The 11,596-nt window shown below is 42.7% G+C and overlaps 1 pseudogene; it reads left to right on the forward strand.

Annotated features, from left to right (window-relative positions):
- The first annotated feature begins 2,519 nt into the window (after nucleotides 1-2,519).
- Nucleotides 2,520-3,563, forward strand: LOC108588831 (large ribosomal subunit protein uL23 pseudogene; annotated as a pseudogene).
- The last annotated feature ends 8,033 nt before the right edge of the window (nucleotides 3,564-11,596 follow it).

Raw genomic sequence — 11,596 nt, forward strand, 5'->3', positions numbered from 1 at the left:
AAAAAGAAAGTGTGAAAGTTGTTGTATACTGTTAATGATTGTCTGCTCATGTCCCAGCTGAAATACCATGATTGTTTATGGAAAGTATCTTTAATAAAGCTGGATACAGTCTGGCTCGGAAAAAAATAGAGAAATAACTGACTACCAATTAAACAATTCCTTTTCCTTTCAGTTTGACATTTTGTTTTAAATGGAAAATAATTGTGTCAGAGAAGTGACTATGTTCTTTTAAGCAGGAACAACCTTTCACAATCTTCTTAAGAGGAACATGAGAGAAATTTAAATGTCTAGGCAATATCATAACAATATTTCCTAAGAGTTTTGATGGTCTCCAGGGCCATGGGAATTCAAGTTCCTTGATTCTAATTATTGTGTTGCAACTGACTCCTTGTAAGACCATAGCTTAATTACTTTTACATAAATCACTATCTCTAATGCACTGTATCCAAGTACATAACTCTACCTTACTGAGAAAACTATGAAGAAAATTATCTTTTGGTTAAATTTTGGTTTAGGGGTTAGAAAATACCCATAAATACATATTTTGTTTTAACTACCTGCAAATCACATGAGCTTGTATGAGTCAATGATTTTTCCATAGCAGAAGACAGAAAACAAAACTAAATTGACTTAAATAATAGGGGAATCAGCCGGGCGTGGTGGCTCACGCCTGTAATTTCAGCACTTTGGGAGGTTGAGGCAGGTGGAACACTTGAGGTCAGGAATTTGAGACCAGCCTCGCCAACATGGTGAAACCCAATCTCTACTAAAAATAGAAAAAAAATTAGCCAGGCGTGGTGGCAGACACCTGTAATACCAGCTGCTTGGGAGGCTGAGGCAGGAAAACTGCTTGATCCCAGGAGGTGGAGGTTGTAGTGAGCCAAGATCATACCACTGATTCCTGCGTAAGACTCCATCTCAAAGAAAGAAAGAAATTTACAGGTGATGAATATTGCTGAAAACCCCAGAGGTTAGGAAACTTGTAGGAAAGTTTTAGGAAAGTTTTGATCCAACACCCAAATGACATAAACAAATCCTGAATCCCTGCTTCCCATTTATTGGTCCATTGAGTCAGCATTAATTTCCAAAAGCTTCAGATCCTACATGCTTTCAGATTCAAATCCAGCAGAAAAGAGAGACTGATTATTAACAGTAGCTTAAAAATATTTTTTCGAGGCAGTGTCTTGCTTTATCACCCAAGATGGAGTGCAGTGGTGTGACCATGGCTCACTACAGCCTCAACCTCCTGGGCTCAAGGGATCCTCCCACTTCAGCCTCTTGAGTCTGGGTGGATACCACCATACCTGGTTAATTTTTAATTTTAATTTCATTTTGTAGAGATGGGGTTGAACTCCTGACCTCAAGTGATCCTCTTGCATCAGCATCCCAAAATGCTGGGATTACAGGTGTCAGCCACCATGCCTGGCTATCAGTAGGTTAAACAAAACATCCAAATGTAGTCTCGTTGGCCCCCACTTCCCTGACTTGGGTACTGTGTTCATCCTAAACTAATCATTAAAGATCAGAGAGAGGGAATATGTTGACTGAGTCAAGCCCAACAGGATCTAATCTTGACCTTGGGGGTGGAGTCAGTGCCCCTCAAACACATCATGCAGAAATTTGGAATACTGTTAGGAAGAGGGAAGGCAAGATAAATCCTACAACATTAGGTTTATTATTTTTATTTATTTATTTTCATTTTTTGAGTTGGAGTTTTGCTCCTGTTGCCCAGGCTGGAGTGCAAATAGCACAATCTTGGCTCAATGCAACCTCTGCTTCCCAGGTTCAAGCGATTCTCCTGCCTCAGCCTCCTGACTAGCTGGGATTATAGGCACCTGCCACCACACCCAGCTAATTTTTTATATTTGTAACAGAGACAGGGTTTCACCATGTTGGCCAGGCTGGTCTTGAACTCCTGGTCTTAACCCACCTACCTCAGCCTCCCAAAGTGCTGGGATTATAGGTGTGAGCCACTGCGTCTGGCCACAACCTTCTATTTAAATGCCTTAAATAACTAGCATCTCAACCTAGGGTCATTCATGCATTTGTTAACTCATTCAACAAACATCTTTTCAGGGCTCACTCTGTGCAAGGTCTTGACTCCATTTCCAGGCTCTTCTTTAAGAGCAGCAAGAACTGGTCCTCAGGCTGAAAACAGAATTATGAGAGCAATTAGGCAAACAGGCTTCCCAAAAACTTCCATATTTTTAGGCTGATTCCTTACATTTTCAGGTTTCTAGGAAAGGAAGAGAAAGAGCCATCCACCTTCCCACCTGCCCTATCCAAGCAAACCTCCCTGTTGCATTATTATCATTCACAATTTAGAGGGCTATAGACTCCTCCCAACCTATCCACAGCCCCGCCTTAAGCCCCTTGGGCTATATATTCACTAAGCTCCTTTCTGGATACAAGATATACAATGATAATGCAATTTGACATTGACATTTAAAAACAAACTCTTTTTTTTTTAATGTCCAAGGAAAGATAAGCACATTCTACATCTTGAAAGAGATCATCCCCCTTTTCACAAGATGGTGCCGAAAGCGAAGAAGGAAGCTCCTGCCCCTCCTAAAGCCGAAGCCAAAGCGAAGGCTTTAAAGGCCAAGAAGGCAGTGTTGAGAGGTGTCCACAGCCGCAAAAAAAAGAAGATCCGCAGGTCACCCACATTCCAGCGGCCCAAGATGCTGTGACTCCGGAGGCAGCCCAAATATCCCGGAAGAGCGCCCCCAGGAGAAACAAGCTTGACCACTGTGCTGTCATCAAGTTTCCGCTGACCATCGAGTCTGCCATGAAGAAGATAGAAGACAACAACACGCTTGTGTTCATTGTGGGTGTTAAAGTCAACAAGCACCAGATCAAACAGGCTGTTAAGAAGCTCTATGACATTGATGTGGCCAAGGTCAGCACCCTGATTCGGCCTGATGGAGAGAAGAAGGCATTTGTTCTACTGGCTCCTGATTACGATGCTTTGGAAGTTGCCAACAAAATTGGCATAATCTAAACTGAGTCCAGCTGGCTAATTCGAAATATATGTATATCTTTTCACCATTAAAAAAAAAAGAGATCATCCCTTACCTAGGTTAAGAAGAGGAGTAGTTAGAGCAGTTAGTGGTTGGACTTAGGTGCCACCTAAGTCCGGTGTGGAGCTAGATCAGACAACTCAATCTCTCTAGCATGTGGGGTATACTAAATGGGACAGAACAGGAAATGCTCATATATATTTTGGATGTTGCCAATGCCTAAGCAGGAAGCTGCAAGGGAGATAACAGGTGATTAGGGCCTCTCCCCAGGCTCCTTTTGGGAAAGCAGCCTTTGGGAAAACACAGGTAGAAAATGAGAAACATGTACAACTAAAATGCTTCAACCATGCTTTGTCCGTGTCTGCCCTGTTCACACAGCATTCTGAAATAACCAAATGAAGTTGCTCTATAACCAGAAAGGTCCTGGTGATTGTACCATGGCCTGGTTTGTTTTTTTGTTTTTGTTTTTTTTTTTAAGTGCTAAATCTGTTTAGCACTTTTTTTAAGTGCTAAATCTGTTTAGCACTTTTTTTAAGTGCTAAATCCTGAGAATAAATCCATTTGTATTTCCTTTTCTTGGGGAAAGAAATGTTTTGGTGCTCAGTGGGATGTCCTGATCCTCTTTGTGTGGGCTTTGGTGCTTGTTCCAGCGTCCTGGGTTGAGGGCAGGCACGACTAAGGTAAAGGTAGAAAGTGACAGAAGAACTGAAAAAGGGAGGCTAAACTGGAAAACACAAGAACGACACTAGCAGGCCTGAGGACTCCATTTGGGAAAATGATAGGAAGTAAAATGTCCTTTGAATCTCACCAGGACCCTACTCAAAACTGCAGGAAACATTTTAATGGGAGTCTCATACATAATGTCGAGGGAGGAAATGGCAGTCCAGTACAAAGGTGGGATCTTATTTCTATGACAAATGAGAACTGGCCACAAAGAAACTCAAATCCTAGCTTCGGTCTCCATCTTGGCCTCGTGTCATGTTCAGTGGGACATCCCCCAAGAGCCTGGCTTCTGAGCTGACACAACCACTTGCTGCCTGTGGCCTCTGGGGATGGACTCTCTCCAACAGGCTAGTACGAGCAGAGATTAACTTCCTTTTGTGGTTCCCAGATTTACACATAGAACCGATCCTCAAACTGTTACTTTGGAAGCTAGAACAAAGTATTGACTTGCCAAGTCTCTGTAGAGGGGGCTTAGTTACATGATGCCCTTCAGGCACTTTGGGCTTCTTAGATGTGCCAGCCTTCTGAAGTGAATGTGTGTTGATTTCTGGGGTTAACTTTGAGGTTGGAAGGCGGGTGCACACACCAAACAAAAGGCTTGTTGTCTTCATAATTTTTTTCCAGGGACATTTTCTCTTAGACCCAGGAAATAAAGGGGTCTTCTTTTCATAGCAGTAGTCTATCAGTCCTTTCTGATAGTAGTTGAGATTCCGAGGAAGCAGTTAATATGTCTGGTGTAATAAATAAATGTGACTTGGCACTTCTGCCTGTTTTGTAACTATCCCCACCTCCTCTCCAGGCTCAGCACTTCCTTCAACGTGGGGGTCCATGCTTAGGATAGGTAGGATTGGTTTCACTCCATCCTGCCGCTGCCTTGACCTTACTTTCCAGGTTTATAGTAACTGGTGTCTGCCTTACCTTCCTGTTCCTGGCTGACGCCTGCTCTGTTCCTAAGTCCCTGGTAATTACAGTCCCCTCCCAGTTTCTCAATGAGGAGGTTGTTCTCTGTTCCCTCCAGTAACTAGATTCTCCTGACCTGGAGTCCTAAATGCCTATGTCTGAGTAATTCCCATATATCTCAGATCTCCTTGGCATGGAATCATTGGTCCACTTACCTAACAGAGTATAAGAGTGTTCATATTTTCACCTTGGGCATAGATTTAACTTTACCTTAATTTTTAAAAGTTTTTAATTAGCAGAAAAATTCACACCTGAATTATTAATTTGTTGAATGCCCTGAATCTCACTGAAAATAACTTGTTAATTGTTAACACTGAATTGCATCAGCTGACAGGAACACAAAAAAGATGGGTTAAATAAACTATACTATCACCTAACACCTCATAACATAAGCAAAAGGAAACAATATCCATGTGACATGAATAACAACCAGTGCCAACATTCAATAATATGTGAACCTGCTGTAACAACCATTCTGGTCAAGACTCCCGTTTTAGTTTTCATGAGACCGAAAATTTAAGAATTCAGAATTGTGGTCATCCCCATGGCCATAATCACCTTGCTGTTTAAAACAGGAGGAAAATACAGCATTCAATGCCTGGTGGAAAAAAAAAAAAAAGAACAGGAAGAAACACCATTGCTACATTCTATTTTGTCTCTAAGTTACCTTGACAGGAAAAATGAAATGTGCTTTAACTTCTCCGAAAAGAACTTGTTTGGGCTGGGTGCAGTGGCTCACGCCTCTAACCCCAGCAATTTGGGAGGCTAAGGTGGGAGGATTGCTTGAGGCCAGGAATTTAGGGTTTGAGACTAGCCTAGGCAACATAAGGAGACCCCCTACTCTACAGAATTTTTTTTTTAATAAATAAGAACTTGTTTGGAGCATCTTTTCTTCAAGACTGAGGCTTCTGTCTCTGTCTTGCCATTGAAACCAAACCACTCAATAGATTGGTTGCAGTACTATATTAAATTTAAAAGAAAAAAATCCCTTTTAAAATGGTGTATGAGAGTGTCTAGTCATAATATCAAAATTATGTAAGACCTAACACATGTGAAATAAGCTAGAAAGTGAACTTTTTCAGGTCTCAGTAAACCATTGATATTAGCTGGGGCACAGTTATGCCATAAAAGTTTAGCAGAGCTCACATCTTCCATTTAGGATGCTTTCAGCTGCCAGTAACAGAAAACCAAAGAAAAGTGGCTAACATAACAAGAATATATTTTTCTCATGTAGGAGGTCCTAGAGTCAGTTTAGTGCTCAGCAACACTGTGGAGAAGCCAGATTCTATACATCTCATCCTCAGTGTATTGGCCATGTGCACCCAAGGGTTGCAGAATGGCTGCAGCAGATCCACAGGACACAGGGCCTCCTCACGGACCCTCTCTTTTTTCTTCTTTTTTTTTTGAGATGGAGTCTTGCTCTGTTGCCCAGGCTGCAGTGCAGTGGTGTGCTCACAGCTCACTGCAATCTCCACCTCCCATGTGCAAGTGATTCTCCTGCCTCCTGAATAGCTGGGATTACAGGTGCCCACCACCATGCCCAGCTGGAAAAGTTTCCTTATCAATAAAAGGAGGCCAGGTGCAGTGGCTCACAACTGTAATCCCAGCACTTTGGGAGGCTGAGGTGGGTGGATCACCTGAGGTCAGGAGTTCGAGACCATCCCGGCCAACCTGATGAAACCCCGTCTCTGCTAAAAACACAAAAATTAGCTGGGCATCGTGTGTGCGCCTGTAATCCCAGCTACTCAGGAGGCTGAGGCAGGAGAATTGCTTGAACCCAGGAGGCAGAGGTTGCAGTGAGCCGAGATTACACCACTGCACTCCAGTCTGGGGGACAGAGCAAGACTCCATTTCCAAAAAAAAAAAAAAAAAGAAAACTTTTCCCAGAAGTACATACCCTCTCTTTTTCTGTCACCTCATTGACCCGACCTTGGTCATACAGCATCTGTAGCTGAAAAGTGATAATCTGCTCCTGGTAAACTCTCCATCTTCCACAGTATGTGGGGTTCATTTCCTCCTTGAACTCTTGGTAGAAACTTACCTTATGGACCATTCAGACTTGTTTTGTTTTTTGAAGGTAGATCTTTGACTATTTCTTATATTATTATTGATAAGCTCAGGCTTTCTGTTTCTTGAGTCAATTTTGGTAATTTATGTTTCTTTAGAAAGCCATTCTCCATGGTCTGGATTTTCAAGTTCATTGGAATGAAGTTGTACATAGCACTTAAAATACGTTAAATCTCTGCATCCTGTTTTCATCGCTGATGTTATTGTATCTTTTTTCTTTCTCTTTTTTTTTCCTGGTTTATACTTGTCAAAGGCTTTCTACGTTTTTGAGCTTGTTAAAACATCAAACAATTGTTTTTGGTTTTCTATTTCATATTATCCATTTTATCTTTATTAATTCCTTCCTTCCACCTTCTCTGGTTTACTTGTTATTTTCTAGTTTCTACAGTTGAAAGCTAAGTTCACTTATTTTCAACCTTTCTTGCTTTTTAACATCTGGATTTAACATTACAATTTTCTTCCTGATAAACAATTTTGTTATTTCTCAGAGTCTGAGATGCTTTGTCCTCCTTGTCACTGATTTGTAAATAATTCTACTGCCCAACCCTGTGGGAAAATTACCCCCACTGATACTAGACTTCACCGTGTGACCTGCTTTAACCAATAAAATGTGAGTGGAAGTACAGCCCACGATCTGAATCACAGTGTGACTCCATCGTCTTTCTTTTCTTCATACCACAAGACCAGTCATGTTCCACACAGGGCTGTCTCTTCAGCCTGCACACCAGACTGCAGGTGACAAGGAGACTGACAGCTGACCTGGGATGGAGATGGAGCAAGTGAGAAATCAGTCTCTTGTAAGCACCTGATACAGTCTTCAATTCTCCAGCATGCATTTATTCAGTATAGGAAGAATAAAAACCTCTTCCTATATAGCTAAAATAACACTTTCACATCTAACAAAATTAACATCCAGTTCTTAATATTATCTGATTTTTTTTTGGGATGGAGTTTCACTCTTATTGCCCAGGCTGGAGTACAATGGCATAATCTTGGCTCACCACAACCTCTGCCTCCTGGGTTCAAGGTATTCTCCTGCCTCAGCCTCCCGAGTAGCTGGGATTACAGGCATGTGCCACCATGCCTGGCTAATTTTCTATTTTTTAGTTGAGATGGGGTTTTTCCATGTTGGTCAGTTTGGTCTCAAAACTCCCAACCTCAGGTGATCCGCCCACCTTGGCCTCCCAAAGTGCTGTCATTACAGACATGAGCCACCGTACCCGGCCTCTAATTCTTAATACATACTCAAATTTCTTCATTTGGCTTCTAGATGCCCTTTATAGCTGGTTTGTACAAATCACGAACTAATCCAGAACCACGTATTCTATTTAATTATGTTCTTTAACTGTCTTTTAAACTAGAACAGTCCCTTTTCTTATTACACTGATCTTTTGAAGATCCCAGGCCTCGTGTGTGTGTGTGTGTGTGTGTGTGTGTGTGTGTGTGTATTTTTTTTGAGACGGAGTTTCACTCTTGTTGCCCACGCTGGAGTGCAATGGCACGATCTCAGCTCACCACAACTTCTGCCTCCCGGGTTCAAGCAATTCTCCTGCCTCAGTCTCCAGAGTAGCTGGGATTACAGGTATGTGCCACCATGCCAGGCTAATTTTATATTTTTAGTAGAGGTGGGGTTTCTCCATATTGGTCAGGCTGGTCTCAAACTCCCAGACTCAGGTGATCAGCCTGCCTCAGCCTTCCAAAGTGCTGGGATTACAGGTGTGAACCATCGAGTCCAGCCTCTAGTTATGTTTTTATTTTTTTCAAGGGGCTGTGGCAGGAGAGCTGCTCCCAGTGCAGAGAAGACAGAGGAGAGGCGATAGTTATGCTTTTTATCTCCCATGACCAGAAGGTAACCCAAGTGCTGTAACTTTGGTACAGCATGAGGAACCAGTTTCCCATTCATAGAGTTTAAAGGTCAACTGATAATCCTTACCCGAATTGATAATTTCCTTAGGTACAACAAATGATTCTTTCAATGTAAAGTAATGGTATAAATGTAAATACAACCTATAAATGTATAAATGTAGAGCTTTCCCTTCTCATCTGGGGTCATTTTGGTTTCTGCAGTAGAGTTGCTAATGGAAAGGCAGGATGAGTGCCTACTTATCCACTTGCAAAGTAAACAGTTGTTTCAAATGGTGACACAATTTTTTTCCCTGGCTTTCTCTCATTGTTATAGACTTCTAGATTTTCAGAGATTTGATGTGTTTCAATCAACTACAAGAATTATTATTTTTTTGATACAGAATCTCACTCTGTTGCCCAGGCTGGAATACAGTGGCATGATCTTGGCTCACTGCAACCTCTGCCTCCTGGGTTTAAGCGATTCTCCCACCTCAGCCTCCTGAGTAGCTGGGATTACAGGCACTCATCACCATACCTGGCTAATTTTTTTATTTTTTAAATGGAGACAAGGTTTCATCATGTTGGCTTGGCTGGTCTTGAACTGCTGACCTCAGGTGATCTGCCTGCCTCGGCCTCCCAAAGTGCTGGGATTACAGATGTGAGCCACTGCGCCCATCCCCCAGTGAAATTGCTAATCCTAGTTGAATTCTTCATATGGGGAAATAAAAGCCCAGAAACCAAAATCACCGGACTCAGTCCCTACAAATGATAAAAAGGGGAGAAAACACAAGACAGGCAGGATGACAGCTACAGGTCTCTGCCTGAGAGGGATACAGTGCATCGCTACAACAGATCACTACAACAGTGATCTGATTTGTCCCTTCTCGTAGCAATCCAAAAACAGAGGGCCACAGACAATGTCAGATCTTAGAATCACCCCCAAATCATCATTGTTTACCTAAACGGCCAAACTGCTTCACCAGTTCATGGCCCTTCAAGCCAACATACTGTGTAGGTGTTGCATACCTTCAGCGATTAACAATCTATTTGGTGCCAGGCTGTGGTGGCACACACCTGTAGTTCCAGCTACTCAAGAGGCTGAGGCAGGAGAACCACTTCAACTCAGAGGAGTTGGAGACCAGACTTGGCAGCACAATGAGATATTGTCTCTAAAAAAAATAAAAATAAACAATCCATTTGGGAATAGGCATTCAGTTAACAAATATTTACCATTAAGATGATGGGACAATAGGGTTAGGGACAATGGCTCATGCCTGTAATTTCAGCACTTTGAGAGGCCAAGACTGGCAGATCTTTTGAACTCAGAAATTTGAGACCAGGCCAGACATAGTGACTCATGCCTATAGTCCCAACACTTTGGGAGGCCAAGTCAGGAGTTTGAGACCAGACTGGTCAACATGGTGAAAACCTGTGTCTACTAAAAATACAAAAATTAGCTGGGTGTGGTGGCATGTAGTCTCAGCTGCTCCGGAGACTGAGGCAGGAGAATTGCTTGAACCTGGGAGGCAGAGGTTGCAGTGAGCTGAGATTTTCCCATTGTATTCTGGCCTGGGTGACAGAGTGAGATTTGAAAGAAAGAGAAAGAGAGAAAGAAAGAGGAGAGGGAAAAGGAAGGGAAGGGGAAAGGGGAAGGGAGGGGAAAGGAAGGGAGGGGAGGGGAGGGGAGGGGAGGAGAGGGAGGGAGGGGAGGGAAGGGAAGGAGGAAAGGAAAGGGAAGAAGGAAAGGAAAGGGAAGGGAAGGAGGAAAGGAAAGAGAAGAAGGAAAGGAAAGGGAAGGGAAGAAAATTTGAGACCAGCCTGGCCAACATAGCGAAAACCCATCTCTACAAAAAAAAAAAAAAGTTAGCCAGGATTGGTGGCATGTGCCTGTGGTCCCAGCTACTCAGGAGCCTGAGGTGGGAGAATCACTTGTGCCCCAGAAGTGAGCCGAGATTGCACCATTGCACTCCAGCCTGGGTGACAGAGTGAGATCCTGTCTCAAAATAAAGATGATAGGACAATAAATATTAACTATCAAGCCATGAGCACTACTGAGACTTTAAAGAGGAAGCCCTTCTGTCTCTAGAGGTCTTCAGAGTTACATTGAAAGAGATGGAGTTGGAGTGAGACTCTAAAGACTAGGTGGTAGTTTATTGTATAAAGCTGGGGTTGGAAGGGTAGTACCCAGCCCATGGGACAGGGAGTACCAGCAGGTGAGGACAGAGAGTTTTAAATAGGATTATGGGGATATAAACTTTGGTGTTTTATGGCCAGGTTATATATGCCTTTGAATTCCTGCCCGAACATTTAGATGAATGGTGTAAGTAGTAGGGAACTACTGTGGATTTTTTCAGAATAAGGGGGAGGGAATGGTGGGCAGGTTCTTGAATTTAAGTTGTAAGGATCAAATTCAGAAATCCACTCCCTGCTTCTAAGTTATTGATAACTAATACAGAAGAATCACTGAGAAAATATAAAGTGAAAAAGGCCACCTCCAGGGCAGTTTGTTTGGATTTGCATTAGATGTGCACACCTAAGATTCTATATGCAGAATATCTCTGGAAGGATGCAGGAGCCACTGGTGGCTGTGGCTGCCTCCCAGTAGAGAAACTGGGTGCCATTTACTCCAAATCACTGACAAAATTAGCTAGATGAGGAAGCAGCATTTAATTCTGTTTTGGTTTTTCATCACAAGAGAGGATGGGTATTATGCAAGAGCACAGGACGTGACGTCAGGGGGTCTGTGTGACCCAGACTCTGCTGCCTTTCTGTGACTACATGTGATTATGTAACCTTAGGAGAGACACAACCCTCCAAGACTCAACTTCCTCATCTGTAAAACAAGGACAAGAAAATGTCCCTTACAGGGGTTTAATGAGAACCTGCATGAAGATGATATAAAGCACTATGTAGGCTGGACGTGGTGGCTCATACCTGTAATCCCAGCACTTTGGGAGGCTGAGGCGGGTGGATCACTTGAA

The sequence above is a fragment of the Callithrix jacchus genome, chromosome 17, assembly GCF_049354715.1.
Source record: "Callithrix jacchus isolate 240 chromosome 17, calJac240_pri, whole genome shotgun sequence".
NCBI lineage: Eukaryota > Metazoa > Chordata > Mammalia > Primates > Cebidae > Callithrix > Callithrix jacchus.